The sequence below is a fragment of the Dermacentor andersoni genome, unplaced genomic scaffold (genome assembly GCF_023375885.2).
Source record: "Dermacentor andersoni unplaced genomic scaffold, qqDerAnde1_hic_scaffold ctg00000039.1, whole genome shotgun sequence".
Taxonomy (NCBI): Eukaryota; Metazoa; Arthropoda; class Arachnida; order Ixodida; family Ixodidae; genus Dermacentor; species Dermacentor andersoni.
In genome coordinates, this window is record NW_027314752.1 from 23,188,600 (window position 1) to 23,206,526 (window position 17,927).

Genomic DNA, 17,927 nt, shown 5'->3' on the forward strand with positions numbered 1-17,927 from the left:
GCAGTGCTAAGGACACAAAGTGAGTCCACATAGATAAATGGCATGGTGCACTGTGTGCTGACTGATAATTGATGTGTTTTTGCAACAGACAAGCAAATAAATATCCAGTAACGCCTTGTCAAAGGCACGAAAGCACATAAAGAGGAAGGGGGTGGTCACATACAAATATGCCGTGGTTGTAGGTTTGTTAACAAGCATGCCACTTTCCTGTAACTTCAGAAAACAGGTGCTGTGCTGACACATTCGTCTTTTTTTGTTGTTATTTTGTGGGATTTGGTTAGTTTCTGGGTTAATGGTTGCTGCTTTCGCTAACATGTTGCACATGTGAAATTCGGGCCGTCATCTGCGCAGTTTACAGTGTATGTACTCTAATGGTCACATTATAGTGGTGCTTAATCATGAAGGCTCATTCAAATATAGACTTGTTTGCTCTACATGTGCTTTTCTTCGTGCCAAAGGAATAAGATATACTATGTTTGTGTCAGAAGGAAAGAAACTGAGACTGGTGTCTATTATTGCACATAAATCTACACTTAGTTGCGTTAACATTTTCGCATAATTTCAACAACTTATTTAGGGCATTTCTGTAACATTCACACTCTGGCTTATCCACTTAGGTGTAAGGAATAAAGGCAAAACAGCAAAGCATTGCAGTGGATTTCACTGAATGCTCTCGATTCTTGTTACCTTCCTGGCAGCTTTTCTTTTTGGAAAAGAATATGTACAAAAGCATGTTTTGACCAAATAGGCTGCTGTTTATGAGGCTTTCCAAGCACCACTATAACGCGACAAAAGCAGTGTGTGGCCATTTGGTTATACAAATTCTGGTGTAATGACACCACAAAAAGTAAATGAAGAAAGATATGTACGCAAATGACACAAGCACCGGATCTCACTTCAAGCTTTAAAATAAGGAAGCAGGCAAATTTAATAAAAGGTGGAGACATGATGTGATAATACCTGTTAAAAAAATTCTTTATGCAGTGCAGTGCAGTGATACATTTGTCCTTTTTTAATGTTGCAAGCCACAATTACCTTTCATGTTGTCAGGTCGTAATACCTGACTACAACGCAAGTTTTGTGGAACACAGGACTGCAGTCACATTCTTTGCAGTATCTAGCATTGTGTGAGGGAGGGTTGTTTCACACAGGTGACTCATACTCCCTCAATCTACCTCATTTCGCATTAATAGAGCATCCCATCTGTCTGATGTAGGCACGGCCTTATGATGGCAGCAGACTACGCAACGCTTGCGGCCTAGCTCACTATATGCATATTGTTCTTCAAGCCACAACCAACCTTTTCCTTTTTTTGGCTTCTGCCTTTTGTTACAGCACAAAACTCTCCTAGCAAGGGCCTGAGAAAACAATGATTTGTGCAACTAAATTAGCAATGAATATAGAATATAATGAATGAGATGATGAAGTAAAAAAGTGGTTGCAGTTGTTTCATATGCATTTGTAATTTTCATGGATAAGTGTGTAGCTGATCCCAACGGGCAAAATTTTTTTTGTCTGTATGAAACGTGGAGAGATTTGCTCTGATGAGAAAAAAAGACAAAAGCCAGAAAAACAAATCAATTTGTTTGTTGCGTGCAGCACAATTTGCAGGCGGTGCACTGTGCAACGGAGGTTATGTACAGTCTGCCATTCCCATCCAGTCATGCTTGCATTACATAGACACACAATTTTAATAATTTCAGATTGAGGCTAATGAAGTTTGCGTGCAACAACTCTCATCCGCACGTTGTGATGCACTACAAAATAGATTGGTTCGTTCCTGTGTTCTTCAAAACTCGTAGCCAGAAATTATGAGCAGACGTACATAAGCTAATTAGGCTTTGGAAGATTAGCATGAATAGGACAAATGCATCAGTCATTCTCAGTTACATTGCATGAAGAATTTGTTTTTGAAATAATGACATCACTTCATGTCACTACGTGTTGTATGTGATGTCTGTTTTCTTATTAAAGCCAGAGTTGAGGTTAGGCGCTTGTGCCCTGCATGTCTTTGTCTTCATTTGCTTCTGTGGTGCCATTACACCAGAATAAATTCATGACAAGAGCTGCCAGTCCATGCAGTTATACTACATTGGGCTCAGTACGGCTGGTGGCCTGAATGTGACAAGTTCGAAGTAGCAGTAAGAACTTCAGAAGGGCAGAATTTTGTGTCAGTTGGGGGTGCATATTACAGTATGATGAAGCAATAGATGGAACACTATGAGGCGAGACAGGTGGGAAAGTGCTACAGACAACTGTGAAAGTTTACTGGAAAGTTTCACTGCAGCAGGACAATGCGTGCATTATCCTGGTTCAGCAAAATTTGCCAATTTTCCTAGTTGTCAGTAGCACTTGCCCATCTACATTAGACTTCACCGTACACTAATAGCAGTAACAACAGCAACCAACTGACCCGAGCAATAATCAAAGCCCACAAAATTGCCAAATTGTAGGAGAAATGTTTCAGTGTAACACATGTTTTGCTAACTGACAAGTCTGCAAACCGATGATCAGGTCTATTTTTCATGCACATACATTCTTTTGTAGAACTGCTTCCTGCTTTGGTTTTTTATGGCTTTTAGGAAGCATTTTAAGGTACGTAACTGTTTTTCTGTTTTAATATAAATCTGTTGTCTGCCAGCACTATGTGTCATTACTGTATAAGCCCTTGCTTTGCCAGTGTCCTTCGCACTGTTCCCAACTAAATATGAATTACCAAATAACCATTTTTTTAATTTTCAGATTATGAAGAGAATACTCTAAATATGTATTTCATTAGAAAAATTTTCTCAATTTTAGGAAGAAGTCCGGCTGGCCCCAAGCCTGGTGTGAAATGAAGAAATGGCACTCCACATCAATTCATGTTTACTTGTCGTCATAGCCAGTCTGTTAGCTTAATTTTTGGTTCTTCGTATTGAATTCCCAAGAAAGGCACCAACTCTCATTCATTGAAAAGAAATTTTTCCACTTGGAAATGCAGCCATGCATAAAGCCTTTGAGCTCATTAATATCTTTATTTTTTAAAGAAAGTGCAGCTCCTGCATGGAGCAATAGGTTGAATAAGACGCGGGTAAATGAAAACATGGCGACATTAGTCGTCAACAGTTGTCCAACAAAGGAAGTCTCATGCTGGAGCGAACAGCTTTGCAAGGGAACCAAATGGCTCCAGCCTGAGACATTCGTTGTTCAACCTGGCAAGTCTCCTTGTCGAAATATTTCCTCTAGCCTGAGACCTATATCCGTTCCACCACCCTCAACCAACAATACACCTATACATTTGGCAACCCATGGCAAGTTAACAAATTCACATTCAAAGAAAGAGAAGGTAGGTAGTGTGCACCCTGGAAGGTAGCATGAACAGTATTTTATTTACTTAATGAAATGCAGGTTTGCTATCCAATTACTTTATTTTGATCCCCATTTTATAATTGGACAGCATGGTTCCTAAGGGAGAATAATAATTCGAAGCTCACACAATTTTGCTCCTTTATGTCCGTTAAATCCGTCCTGGTTGCTACACTATCAGCCCTGTCTGCAATTGCATTGCAGTGTTTTGAGTATGCACCCCACTTCAAAAGAATAGTTAGGCTTCTACCTCAGAATGTCTTCTACTGTGTTGCAGCATGAATTTTATATCTGGGTGGTGACTGTGATACCATGTGCTTTTTAAATAAGACCAATATGCTATTTGAAGTGCAATTAAATGCAATCTCAAATTACCTCAGCTCGGGGGATGACACAATTGGAGGCCAATGTGATAAGGGGGATTTGATTTCTGATAGCAAGGCACTTAAACGTGAGAAAGCATGACTAATTTCGTCTAAAGATGCTGCTATTAGATATGATCAGGAAAGGTACTTGTTCGTGGCTGCATTTGCAACATGTTACATTGCTGGCTTTATATATTGCACACGGTACAGTGAAATGTTGCTGCTTGCACAATATTCCACTAAACATGGTAGCCATGCTAAAGTGTCCATGCAGAACACAACTCATCCACTATTATGGTCTACAGTGGAATCTCGATAAACGAAAATCACTTAAGCAAAACTGCCACTTAAACAGGACACCATCCTGGTAGTTGGTTGGCTCTCTGGAATGTCTCTCAGTAAATAGAACGCCTGGTAAATGGAACCAATTTCCCTGGCCCCTTGAGGCTCCATTTAAAGAGCGCCCACTGTAAAAATATAGGGGGGATCCTGTTTGGAAGTTTTGCAAGTCTAGTCGTAAACAAAACCGCATTTCAGCGGGAGCGAAATGCAACAGCACCCGTGTACTTAGACTTAGGTGCATGTTAAAGAACCTCAGGTTGTCCAAATTAATCCGGGCTTACTAGAAGGTGGGTTCTGGTTCGTAAAATACGATAATTTTTAATAGCTTGCTCTGAAATACAGCCCAATAACTACACTAAATTATGTAGCTTGTTTGTGTGATGAGTCCCAATTTCTTAATTTAGTACTTTGACATTTATCATAATTGTGTGCTAATCCATGCAAAATGCCGCTGATCGGCCTCATTATACAAGCCACTGTTAATTTGGAATGGCTTATTCAAGCAACTTAAACTTACAGCACAAACACAAAAGGAAGATACGACACACACTGGCGCCAACTTATTTCTTCGTCGTCGATACAATATAAACCCTAGGCCACACAACCGCGCAGGCACTCGGAATACATTACAGAGATCTGCCAAATTATCACGTACGCAAACGTAGGAAGTCAAATTCGGATGGGTGCAGGGACAAAGATATGTCATTGATACAATTATCGCCTTGCCTTTTTATGTGGTAGGCCTCTAAGGCAAGCCGCGCATGCTCATTCTTGCTTTTGCCAAGAATTGACGTCCCATAAAGTTGTGCCTCACAATTGTTGCAATAGTTTATATGCACACCAAGGTGTGCTCCTCTATCTACATTTTTGTTTACTTTTGCGCATGTTCCCCGAGTCGCTCATTGACGCAATGCCCTATCTAGCCAAGCTATGTCTTACCACATGAGAGTGGAATGGTATAAACCCCACCGACAGCGCGCGACACATATGAAGCAAATGCCAAATTTGGCATCCTCCTCTGCTCTCTCCGCAGATGCGGAAGCATAGCTTTAAAAGCTTGTTCGGCGCAGAAAATGCCAAAGGAACACTATGCCTGCAAGCAAATTTCTTGAGTTGATAGGTGACCTTATGTGTTTAAGGGACCACGCAGGGAACATGCGCAAAAACGAACAAAAATGTAGATATAGGAGTGCACCTTGTTGTGCATATAAACTATTGCAACAGTTGTGAGACACGACTTGATGGGACGTCGATTCTTGGCAAAATCAAGAATGAGCATGCGTGACTTGCCTTAGAAGCCTACCACATAAAAAGTCAAGGTGATAATTGCATCAATGACATATCTTTGTCCCTGCACCCATCTGAATTTGACTTGCTACGTTTGCATATGTGATAATTTGGTAGATCTCTGTAATGTAATCTGTGCGCCTGTGCGGTTGTCTGGTGTAGGGTTTATATATGCATAGACGATGAAGAAATAAAGAAGTCATTAGCGCCAGTGTGTGTCGTATCTGCCTTTTGTGGTCCGTCTTAGGTGTTTGCGCTGTAAGTTTAAGTTCAGAATTATGTACCAACTAGGCTCAAATGAAGTTTTACTGTTAGTCAAGCAAGCTCAATATGTAGTCTGTGCAAAAGTGTGGAGTGTCAGTACAAACAGTACAAAGCAACAATTCAAACACATGGCTCTGTAGTTACAGTTCAATATGAAACGAGGTAAGATTTCTTAGCATTTCTTTCATTTACTAATTTCATTGTGTTAGGACATGTAGAATACTAGTAACTGGCATGCTTACAATGTACATTGTTCTTTTTTAAAATCTAGAAGATTGTTTTACTGGAGCAGAAATGTGCTTTTGGGCCCGGAAGTAAACATATTATGTTTCTTACATATGATGCCTAATAAATGTTTTTCACTGTCAGTGTGTGTCTCGTGCATTTTTCCTTTCAGCAAGGAGCAACTGCTCTCGAGGCGTTTGCTGGCCTCGGAGGCACTGCCGATAACTAGCATTTTCGCTAGGACGACTGTATAAAAGCTTTGCAAAGAGGTGCTCTGTGATCAGCGAAAGGAAAAAAAAAATGAAGACGTGCGGTGACGGGTTCATTCGCCATTGGACCACGTGTGCGCGTGACTTGGTCGATTCAGCGGTGGCCCTGCGCCGTCGATTGGACTACGTGTGGCGAGCCCGCGGCGAAATGCTTCGTGGCGGTACGCCGCGCCTTTGCAGCAGCAGACGGAATACCGCAGGCCAAAGTGTCGGACACCGGCGTTCGCTCCGAGCAGGTGCGACGCCTGCGCGGGTGGCAGCTCACGGACGGCCGAGTTCCCTTGAGCCTTGATCGCCGGTGTTCGACATTTCGGCCTGCGGTGTTCCGTCTGGTGCTGCTAAGCGCGTGACCCGCGCCACCAAGGATTTCGCTACGTGCTTGCCGCACCTAAACTAAAATGCCTTTAATTGCTTCACAAAACTCCCATTGTACCTCCCAGTCAAATGGGGGTGAAGTGGGCGTATTACGTACTCCCGTTGTGTGCCCAAATAATGCCCGTCAATGGGAGTTTTATCGTACGCCCTTTCAATGGGCGCAAAAAGATGTACAAAAGGGAATGCGCTAGAGGACAAGCAAAAAATGCCCATCTGGGTGTTTTTTTGTTTACAGTGTAGGGTCAGAAAAAGGGGCGTAAAAACGTCTTGCCATGTCCTCGTCGGCGTGTACTGGTCTAAACCTAAACACGGTCGGCGAGCCGGTACTCGACGTAGCTTTGTGTCGGGTGTCCGTCTGCTGCTGGTTTATTATCCGCAGGTGGGCGGGCTGTCGGGCTTTTTCGGCGAGCTGTAAATAGATGGTGACGTCAAGATTCTGTTTGTTGCAGACGTTCGGCAGCATGGCGCCGAGACTAGTCGTCGGGTTTGTGTCGTAAAGCAGCTTGAACGGCGTGATCTGTATTATTTCTTGTACCAACATGCTGTAAGCAAAGGTTACACTCGGCAGTACCACGTACCATGTCTTATGCTCGACATCGACACATATTGCTAGCATGTCGGCAAGCCTCTTGTTCAGGCGCTCCGTGAGACCATTCATCTGCGGGTGGTAGGTAGTTGTGCCTCTTAGGTGATTCTCTGCCTGTAAGGCAGAATTGCTTTGATTAGCTCTGCTATAAAGACCGTTCCTCTGTCGGTGATGAGGTCTTCTGATGCACCATGTCGCAGCAGAATGTTCTCGACGAAAAATTTCGCCACTTTGGCTGCGCTACCCTTTCAGCAGTGCTTAAGTTTGAGTGAAGCGGGTGAGCTTGTCCGTCGCCATGACGATTAATTATTCCTCGATGTTGACGTCGGAAACTGTGCCAACAAATCCATCCCGACCTGCTGAAAAGGACGCTAAGCAGGCTTGATCGGCTGTAGTAATGCCGCCTGCGTTGTCGGCTGTTTCTTGCATCGCCGGCAATCTCGGCATGTTTTGACGTAACGGGCGACGTTGGCAGTCAGGAGTGGCCAGTGATGCCTTTCATGTATCGTCGACAGCGTCCGGGAGAATTCGAGGTGCCCAGCAGTCTGATCGTCACGTAGGGCGTGCAGTATTTCTGTATGAAGCACTGACGGCACAAGATGAGGGTAGCTGGCCCGGCGTGGTGTGAAGTTCTTGGCGAGTACGATGTTTCCAAGCATGAACGAAGACAATGTGTGCCTAAATGGCATAAGGACAACGTCGGTATTCCCTTATAAATACTCGATGAGGCCTGCTCGTTGCAGCTCAACGATCTTCGCTTTTATTATTCCAAGTAAGGCATGGTAATCACCGTCATTTTGCGGCGGGTGGGTCAAGGGGGGCGCATGAGAGGCAATCTGCATCAGTGTTTTCGTCCGGACTTGTATATTATAGTGATATAATATCCTAGCAGTCTTAGGCTCCACCGCGCCAGCCGCTCTGATGGATCATTTAAGTCAGCTAACCAACACAACGCATGATGGTCGCTGACGACATTGAATGGCCTGCTATATCGGAGAAGGCAGAAATTCGCTGTAGCTTAAACGATGGCGGTCATTCCTTTTCAGTAGTAGAATAATTGCATTCCGGTTTTCACAGCGACCGGCTTCCGTGGGCTATTACCCCTTCAAGTCCGTCTTTCCTGTGGATAAGGACGGCACCGAGGCCTACGCTTCTGGCAACAGTGCGGATGTCCGTAAATGCCTCATCGTCGAAGTGTGCAAGTACCGGCGGCGACTGCATGCGCCTTTTCAGTTCTTGAAATGCGTCGGTCTGCGGCGTTTCCCACTTGAACTTGACATCAGATTTGGTTAGATGAGTCAGCGGCTCAGCGATGCGTGAAAAGTCCTTGACAAAGCGCTTCTCTTAGGCACACATGCCAAGGCATCTACGCATTGCATTGTTGTCGATGCTCTGCAGGAACATTGTTATAAGCGCTATATTGTACGGGTCAATGAGGGCTCCAAATTTGCTGATGACGTGGCCTAGGAACAGAAGCTCATCATAAGCAAAGTGGCAAGTTTTCGGCACCAGACTGAGCCCTGATGACTTGGTGACCTCTAGTACTCTCTCAAGCAGCCTAAGGTGATCGTCGAAGTTTCCGACGAAGATGCATCCAAGTAAACAAGAGAGGCCTTCCACTTCAAACTTGCTAAAGCTGTGCTCATCACGCGCTGGAATATTGCAGGTGCCGAGCACAGTCCAAATGACAGACCCTTGAACTCATGCACGGTGTGTGGCGTCAAGAAGGCTGTCTTTTTGCTATCTCTTTCGTCCACTTCTAATTGTCAATAGCCAGGCTTGAGGTCCATCCAGGAGAAGTATTTAGCGTTGCAGAGCCGATCCAATGCGTCATCTATCCGTGAGAGGGGGTACACTTGCTTCTTCGGGATTTCGTTCAGTCGACGACAATCGATGCAGAAACGTAGGGTTCCGTCCTTTTTCTTCACCAAGACTACAGGAGATGGCCATGGGCTTTTTGACTCCTCGATGGCGTCGTCGCACAGCATTTCATCTACTTGTTGCGTAATATCTTCACGTTCTAGCGTCTAAACTTCGTCAGGGATCTGGCGGAGTGGTCTAGCGAATTATTTGGGTATTACGGGATGCTTTGCGATTGGTGTTTCTCGAATCCTCGTTTACGTCGAAAAGCAGTCTTTGTATCGTCGGAGAAGAGTACTGAGCTGTGGCTGCTAACTCATGGGGAGACTTCCATTTATGTCGAAGGCTGGTTCGGGAACTATGGTCTTAGAGGTAGACGTGACAGAATCCGAGAGGACAAATGCATAGCTGGTTTCCACAGTTTTCTCGATGTACGCGATTGTAGTGTCCTTGTTGATGTGCTTGAAATCCTGGCTGAAGTTGGTTAGGTTCACTTCCGCTTTCGCTTCGTGGAGTCTAGCGGTAATTTTTGCGAAGCAAATTTCAAAGTTTAGCAGTTGACCTTGGTCGCCCTTGACGACGCCTTCTACGTCAGTGTTGTTTCGGTGCCGACGGCAGTAACAATGCTGGAGTGTGGCGGCACGCTCACTTGATCTTCGAGCACAGTCAAGGCGTGGTGACTACGAGAGCTCTCCGGCGCTGTCGCTTGATGTTCTGTCAGTGTTACCGACTTGGAGTTCAGGTCGATGATTGCGTCATGTTGGTCCGGGAATTCCGCGTCGAGAATGAAGTCTCGTGAACACGAGGATAACGAAGGTGGCAGGGTAAGTCCAGTGATGAACGGTAATTCATGCTGTGTTGATTGCAGTCGGGGTTATGAAGTGCCTTCCAGGGTTCAGGATTTGAGCGCCTTCCCATGCAGTCATAACCTTCTTCAACCAGGCGGCGGTGGGTCCACTCATGACAGGGTAATCGGCTCCTGTGTCTACTAAGGCGGTGACTGCTTGGCCATCGATATGCGCGTCGAGGTGTGTGGTCCTTTGTCGCGCATTACAGTTAGGTCTTGGCGTCGGATAACGGCGGCGTTGTGTTGGCGTGTGACTGCAAGGTCGCGTCGTCAGATCTTCTTTTGTAAGCGTACTCTTTGCGTATATGCTTCGTCGGGATGGCGCCGTCTAATTCATGTATTGTTAATATCGTCTTTTCGGCGTCTTCGTCGGCAGCGGAGGATCTTTGTCAGTTCGATGAACCGCAACTCCACCGCCATCGGTTGCTGCTTTTAGTATTCCGGATATGGGCTGATGGACCAGCCCCGAGCCGGGCCAGTCTATCGTCATCGTTTGGGCTTCGATGCGGCGACAGATAGCAGCCAGGTGACGACGAACGGGACGGTCATCGCAGGCTACACTTGGTAGCGGGGATGTAGTCGGCGATATCACGAGGGCACTCCCCAATCTTTGAAAGCGGCGCGTTGATGGTGAACCCTCTAAGTTCGAAGTCGCGCTATGGGCATCGGTGGTACACATGGACGGCTTCTCCGCAGTGATAGGAGAGCATGCGGTGGTCGGGGGCCCGCCAAATCGGGGACGGTGGTCGGGGGCGCGGTGTTAGAAGTACGGGTGGAACGATGGAGCGCCGCCACCGTGCACTCGCTGCGTTGAACTTGGCATGGCAGGAGCGGTCGCGGTGCCGACAAATCGGGCTAGCCGGCTCCTATTGCCCATTCGTGGACGAGCGGTCCCCGTCAAGTCGAAGCAGTTGGTGCCACGTTGCGCCCTTGTTTTCATTCTTTTTGTGCGACGACAAGCTATGCTATTCGTGTGAGCAAGCCGTGAAATTAGTATTAGTGTTGCAAAAGGTTTAGAATTGTATTCTAACAAAGGTACACCGGGCCTCGAAGATGTCAAAGGCACCGTCGATTTTACAGAGCGAATTAACAACCCTTTTCATGCCATGAATCGCAGACACCCTAAGGAAGGCCTTAGATTAGGCGGAAAGCATTTTGAAGTGCTGGAATCCTCTCTACAGTGCCTTAATGATTGGGAGGAAGAGGTCAAGGCAGGACGAATTCTCCCTCAAAGTTTTCTCCCACAAAGTACAGTTGAGGGCTTGCCAGTGACTATTCTGTCGACAATTCAACTCCACAAATTACTTGTTAAAGAAATGTGATTTCAAATATGTGTTAACTGCAAATTTTAACCAAGACGTTCTAGAAAAGTTTTTTGGTGTCATACGCCAAGCTGGGGACCAAAATGAACATCCCTGCTTGCCGACGTTTTTGCAATTATACAGCATGCTGTCCATTTACACTATCGTAAAGCTACCCAAGTATGAAAATTGCCAGTTACTGCTCAGTGAAGAGCCACGTCTTCTTAACTTGTCTGATTTGTCGTGAGCTTTTGAGGAAGATGTGCTCAGTCAGTCACGGCTGGATGAGCTGAAGAGTAGGCTTGACGGATTCGTGCAAGATGGCATTGAGTGTGATTATGTATTTGACTCTGTACCTGCATCAGACAGCATCACCGGCTGTATAATTTGCTATCTATGTGGGTTTCTGTGCAGGAAAGTCCTAAAACACAAATTGTTCACAGTGCCAGCTTGGATTGACTGCAACAGGTGATCTGTCAAGAGCTGAAGCAGCTGTTGTAGTCTTGAAAACAAGAGGAGGACTGACGCACCCAAATGCTGCCCTACTTCATCTTTTGAAAGAAACTGAAAGAAAATTTCAGAAGCACGCTGGCGATAAGCAAGCGTATGACTTAACTATTGATTATGTGTTAGATAATTACAACCTGTCATTTCCATGTCAGGAACATAAAGTAGACATCATGGCACAAGTTCTTCACTACTATGTAGGAGTGCGGATGCGGCAATATTGCAAGCAACTCAAAAAGATTGAGAGCAACAAATCCCAAAAGTTTCGCAAGCTTTCGAACCTAGTCCAGTGATGTTGGTGCCTCAAAGTTGAAGTCATAGTTTTTGTTTTTCACGTGTGTTTTCAGTACTACTCATACTTTCACGTGCGTTTTTTACGTGTGTTTTCATACTACTCACTTCGCTAAAATTCACTGTTTTAAGTGCAACAAGCTAGCGTTAACAAAGGTTGTATTCATCATACATGTTTCATGCATAATCAACGACCGCTAATTTCTTCGAAAGTCCAAGACAGCGATCGACAGTACGTTTTGCTGCTTTAATACTGCGGCTAATACGTTATTTTTGCTTAACAAGGTAAACATTACTTAGACAAACAAAACTAACTGCTGTCATGTTTCAACGCGACTTATTCACTATCATATTTGTAAATGCACGATTTCGCATGTCCGAGTGGGAAGACATCCCCCTATCGCGAACATTCGAGGTGGTGAATTGACATATTGAACAGACATCTATGGCAGTATCACCAAAATCTCATATTTGTTCACCGTTTTTACCTTATTGCGCTCGTCATAGCGTGAAGGCTGAGTTCTTTTATTTGTTTCGAGCGGTGGTCACGGCCCCGAAGCGACCACGCATGACACCTCGCATCGGCCACGAGTACTGTGGCGCCATCTCGGGCCTTCTGCACAAGACGCTGACCGAAGTTCTCCCTTTCCGGCGACGGCGTTCGTCCACCTAAAATACTTCTAACACCGTGGTCGGGGGCTCGACACCGTGGGCAGGACGCCACGCTTACAGCCTGTGCTCTTTCAGGTCACCGTAACCTGGGGCTGTTTGCTCCGGGCGGTTGCGTTCCTTCTGGCTTGCTTCGTTTCCTATGCCATGTTCTAGTTCAACAGCATCGTGTTTGACGTACAATCTTCACGCTGTAAATTGTTTCACCCGCTGGCAAAATGGAAACGCCTCCTGGGTGATCGACACTTTCTCTGCTGCGCACACCAGAGTACCCGACTCGTCTTGGCTTGTACGCGATTCCCTGTCTCTGGCCTTGCGACCGTTGACGCTTGGTATTCCAGCCTTGGATACAAATGACCTTCTCATCTGGCAACCTGCCTCTCTCATCACGAGTCACCGGGTCTAGTCTGTCATTAGCTGATTTGTGCTCGACACCGCAGGAAGGATGCCACACTTACAGTTCTTGCTCTTTCAGGTTGATTACTTGAATACTGCCTCTTGTATAGGAAGTAACAAGCGTTCTTTCCTTGCGGTTTCGTACGCACCGGAGCTTATGGGTTTCTTGAAGCGACTCTTGTGCTCTGCCTATGTATGTAGTAACAAGCGTGAACTTTTAATAATGCTGGCAGCTGATGTGGACTCAAATCCTGGTCCTATGAATAAGTTGGAGGCCGACGCATTCACACTTGCCCTTAATAAAATACGTGACCTCAAGGAATGGCATGAAGCTTCACTTTCCATAGATGCTACCGCCGAGATCAAAATTAAACAGATCAAGCACAAAGCAGAATTCCCTGAAAAAGCCAATGTTGCACGTGTCATGTCTGACAACCAAATAAAAAGTTTATGTACGATGATGAATTCCCCAGAAGAAACCAATGCTTCTCTGTCTGTGGCCGCAGCACTGGTTCGGCTGACGTTCTAGCTGATGTGACGAACCAGCTTTCGAAAATAAGGAATAGGTGCGATGATGCGGAAAATAGGTTGCGTCGTTCTAACCTTACCCGCCGTGGTTCTTCAGTGGCTATGGCGTTAGGCTGCTGAGCACGAGGTCAGGGGATCAAATCGCGGCCACGGCGGCCGCATTTCGATGTGGGCGAAACACGAAAACACCCGTGTACTTAGATTTAGGGGCACGTTAAAGACCCCTGGTGGTGGAAATTTCCGGAGTCCTCCACTATGGCGTGCCCCATAATCAGAAAGCGGTTTTGGCAGGTAAAACTCCATAATTTTTTTATCTTCTCTTTTTTGGTCTAGATGATGACCCCAGAAAGAATTGGGCTGCCACAGAAGATAAGGCAGTGATTTTTTTTCCTTTACACGTTCGCAATTACAGCAAGTGCACAGGTTGTGCAGATTTATCAAGGATAAACAAAAGCTTGCCATTTCCAAGTTTACCTTTTTCTAGGACAAAGTACAGATTTTGCTGTAGGCACGTAAGCTTAACAGATCCGCTTTTTCCATAAGCAATGATTTTGCTGTGAAAACGCGACAAGCGCGCCGAAAGCTTCTGGAATACGCAAAGGCCCAAACCAAACCCTTGAAGCTATCCATAGATAAGCTTCGCATTGACACTAGTAGTTTTGTTTTTAATAATTCTAACAACGCAGTTGTGCTGCTTACGAGGTAGCGTGAGGCTAACACGCGCGCGCGTAAACGGAGTCATTTAATGTTGCCACCCTTACATGTGTCCTTTACTAACATTAGATGTATACTGCTCAAGAAGCCTGGATAGAGCCAGGAAGAAATGGCTCTATCCTGACGTAACTAATGAAAAACTCCTCCCTGATAAGGACAACTATAACCAATATCGCTGTGACCGTGTTGGTAATAGAGGAGGCGGCATATTATTAGCTGTGAAAAAGACAATCTTGTGGTTTCCCCTTGATACTAATCGTAGTATAGAAATAACTTGGGGTGCATGCCTTACATCTTACGCTAAAATAATTTAGGATCATGTTAGTGCGCACCGGACGCGAATTCTTTTTCTACGGAACTATGTCAGAACATAGAGCGAACTACACAACTCTATTCAACTGACGTAATATACCTTCTTGGTGATTTCAATTATCTGCTCATACAACAGGCCGAGCCTCGTCAGTTTTCCTCCATTTAACTCTTGACAACAACCTAAAATACCTTGGTAACCAATCCATACGCGGCAATAACATATTGGATCTGGTTTTAAGGACTGCACGAGAGACTAGTGGTACGAATTCCCAAATAGAAAGACATATAGACCACAAAATTCTTAATTTGCAAATTATTTCACCTTATACTTTCACAGGTTCAGTGACTTGGACTATCTGTGATTATTCCCGTGGTAATTACGATAGATTCAACACCGAAGTACACTCTAAGAAAAAAAAAGGTCAAAATTGAGTCACAGGAACTTGGCTCTTTTTTTCTTTGCTTGGACAACTTTTCTTGCGCCAGTAGAGTGGCAAAATTTTCACCCACCCTTCTGCATGAGGTAATTGACTCGCAATGTCTTAAGAAGGGTCGTCACGAAATATCCCGCTTCCTTCGATATTCGAGGTGAGTCTTGACGGGAGAAAGATGCAAGATAAGAAATACCAGATAACGTCTGTTATTTTATGGGTTTCTTCGGGGTTTCTGTCATGGTTCTAGTGCAGTGTATCATTCTTTCGTCCTTGTAATTTTCTGTAATTACTTCGAACTGTAAATATTGATTTGCCTTGGCCACGTTGGTAATATCTCACACGCTTAAGCGATAACTGGTTTCGTATGCTAAGGAAGACCCGAATTTGTCCCACTGGATTCTGACCATAAGTAAATCTAAAAACAAGTATTGTCTTAAAGAGAGGACAGCAAGGAGACAGCAATTTCAGTAGGCGCAATCAACAGTGTCAATTGTATATGTAATTCCGCGACGTAAAATAAAATTTTGAAGATTTATGTTCTAAAATCAAGAACTTGGGAAATTGGCCTGGCGCTCTTTGGTCACACTGGGACGTTCCGCCACATAACGCTATATTCATCATCATCATCATAATAATAATAATCATCATCATCATCAAGATCTTGTTGTGAGGCACATGGTGGTGGAAAACTGCAGATTTATTTTCAGCAGCTCGGGTTATTTAACGTGCATGGAATTCACGGTATACGCGTGTTTTCGCATTGTGCCCCTAATGGAACGCAGCTGCTTCGGTTGAGATTGGACCAGTCACTTCGATCTGAGCAGCGCAACACCAAAGCCACTGGGCTACCGCAGTGCGTTGCGTTCCGCGGCCAGAAACAAACAGCGTACGCAACACTGCTTTTGAACCCCCTAGAAATAGAGAAACAAAAATATGACAGTTTCACCCCAATGCTATATGAACCACTGCCCGAACAATTGCACGATCCAAGGTTCGTAGTTTCATCGGTTGAATAAACTACAGTAAACATTCGCTTACTCCTTAAATTAGCAAGCACTGGGTCACGCGCGCACATGCAATCATGAACAGATGGCCCTCACTGACCGCGAACACTGCTGTCACAGTGTTGGCGGGATGAAGGGCACTTCTACGGCCTCTTCCTTCAACGCGTCTCCGAAACCTGAAATTGCGCTTTCTGAGTGCCTAACCTAACGACGCGTACGGTCTAGACGAAGCACTTGACCCAATTCGGTGCACTACTGGCTACCAATGATGGCACCGAGATGAATATTGAGCACGCACAAATCCCACTTCCTGGTGAACCTGCCGGCGGGGACTGGCTCACTGTTAAATACGGTCGGAAGAAAACATCGACTCCCACCAGCCCACCCCTCCAACCCCGACACCCATCGTTTCCCCGAAACCCCGAATCTCACCACTGCCCCGAAACGACCGCAAGGTAATCATCCGCCCCCGAGAGGGACTCAACCTTGCCACCTGGACCACGCCACAGGTCACTGAAGGCATCAAGCTGTCATGTCAGCACCCCACTACTGAGCACGTACGTACCCTTACTGCAAGAATTGACCCAGTACAATACATCGCTATTGCTAGCACACCTAACGAAAAGCTAGCAATGAGCATCCGACGCTTCACTACCTTTCACCTGGGCGGAACGAGAATTTGCAGTCATGGCATAGCTGGCGGCACCCGACAGCTCCATCAAAGGGGTCATTTACGGCATTCCCGCAGGAACTCCCACAGAAGTCCTCCTTAATGGGCTATATGCACCTGGCCGAGAAATATTACATGCCCGTATGCTCGGACAAACCACTGCGCCAGTGATCACATTCACTGCCAAGGCTGCACCCTTCTACGTGCGATACTACAGCGGTGAAGTACGATGCAAACCATACCGACGAACCACACATTTCTGCCGCGTCTGCCACGAAGTCGGCCACAGGACCGATGTATGCTCAACTCCAGAAGCAAACGTATGCCCCCAGTGCGGGACACGAAACCACACGCCGGACTACCCCTGTCACCCCCGGTGCACCTTATGCCAGGGGCCTCATCCTACTGCTTCCAAGGAGTGCCCTGATTGACTGAAGAAGGCATCCTCAGCATCCCAAAAAACCAGCCGCCGCGACTACTCACGGTGAAGTCTCGGTCACGTGCAGACCAGCAACAGAAGCGCTCTCGCTCCACGTCTCGCTCCTGCTCGCGGACCCAACCAGGAGCGACCCGGAACCTCAGCGGACCTGCTGTACCGGGATCGCAAGCAGTGAGCTGGTCAGCACGGTTTTTCCCCTCTCACACAGTCCACCAAGACAACACTTTCTCGTCACATCTACACAGAGCACCCACTCCACACAATTCACCCATACACAATACTGATGTTCAATCGCAAATTCTAGCTGAACTAAAGGCCATCAGAGAAGAAAACAAGCGCCTTCATGAAGAAAACAACAAATTCGCACCCACATTGCAGAAATATACGCCACTCGTACGGCCACTCAGCATTCCAAACCAATAACCGCACCCTCAATGCCATCATCTTTAGAACGTTCTGAACCCATGATTCTCGCGGAATCAGCAAAACCGACAGAAATCGCACAAGTCGAGGAGAAACTTGATGTACTGCAACGACAGCTTCTAGCAATGCAACAATGTATCCAGCAAGTGGCAAGTGTTATTGAAGAAACACGGCTAGGCGACCCAAGAAAGTGAGAACACACTGGCACAACACGAAGTAGAGCAGGGACACCCTGCCGATCCACCCGTCAGCCAGGACGAATAGCAAAACCAACCAAAGGAACGAAAACCCATTCATAATCGGGCCATGAAATTGTCGCAGCTACAAACGCAGGCGAGGATCACTGAGAAAGTGCATAAGTAATGCCAAAACCACACCAAGTGTAATCGCACTGCAAGTAAACAGGCACACACCCAACTCAATCTGGTTACGACACGCCTGAAAGCCGCGTGGCCACACTTGCAACTGTGCGCA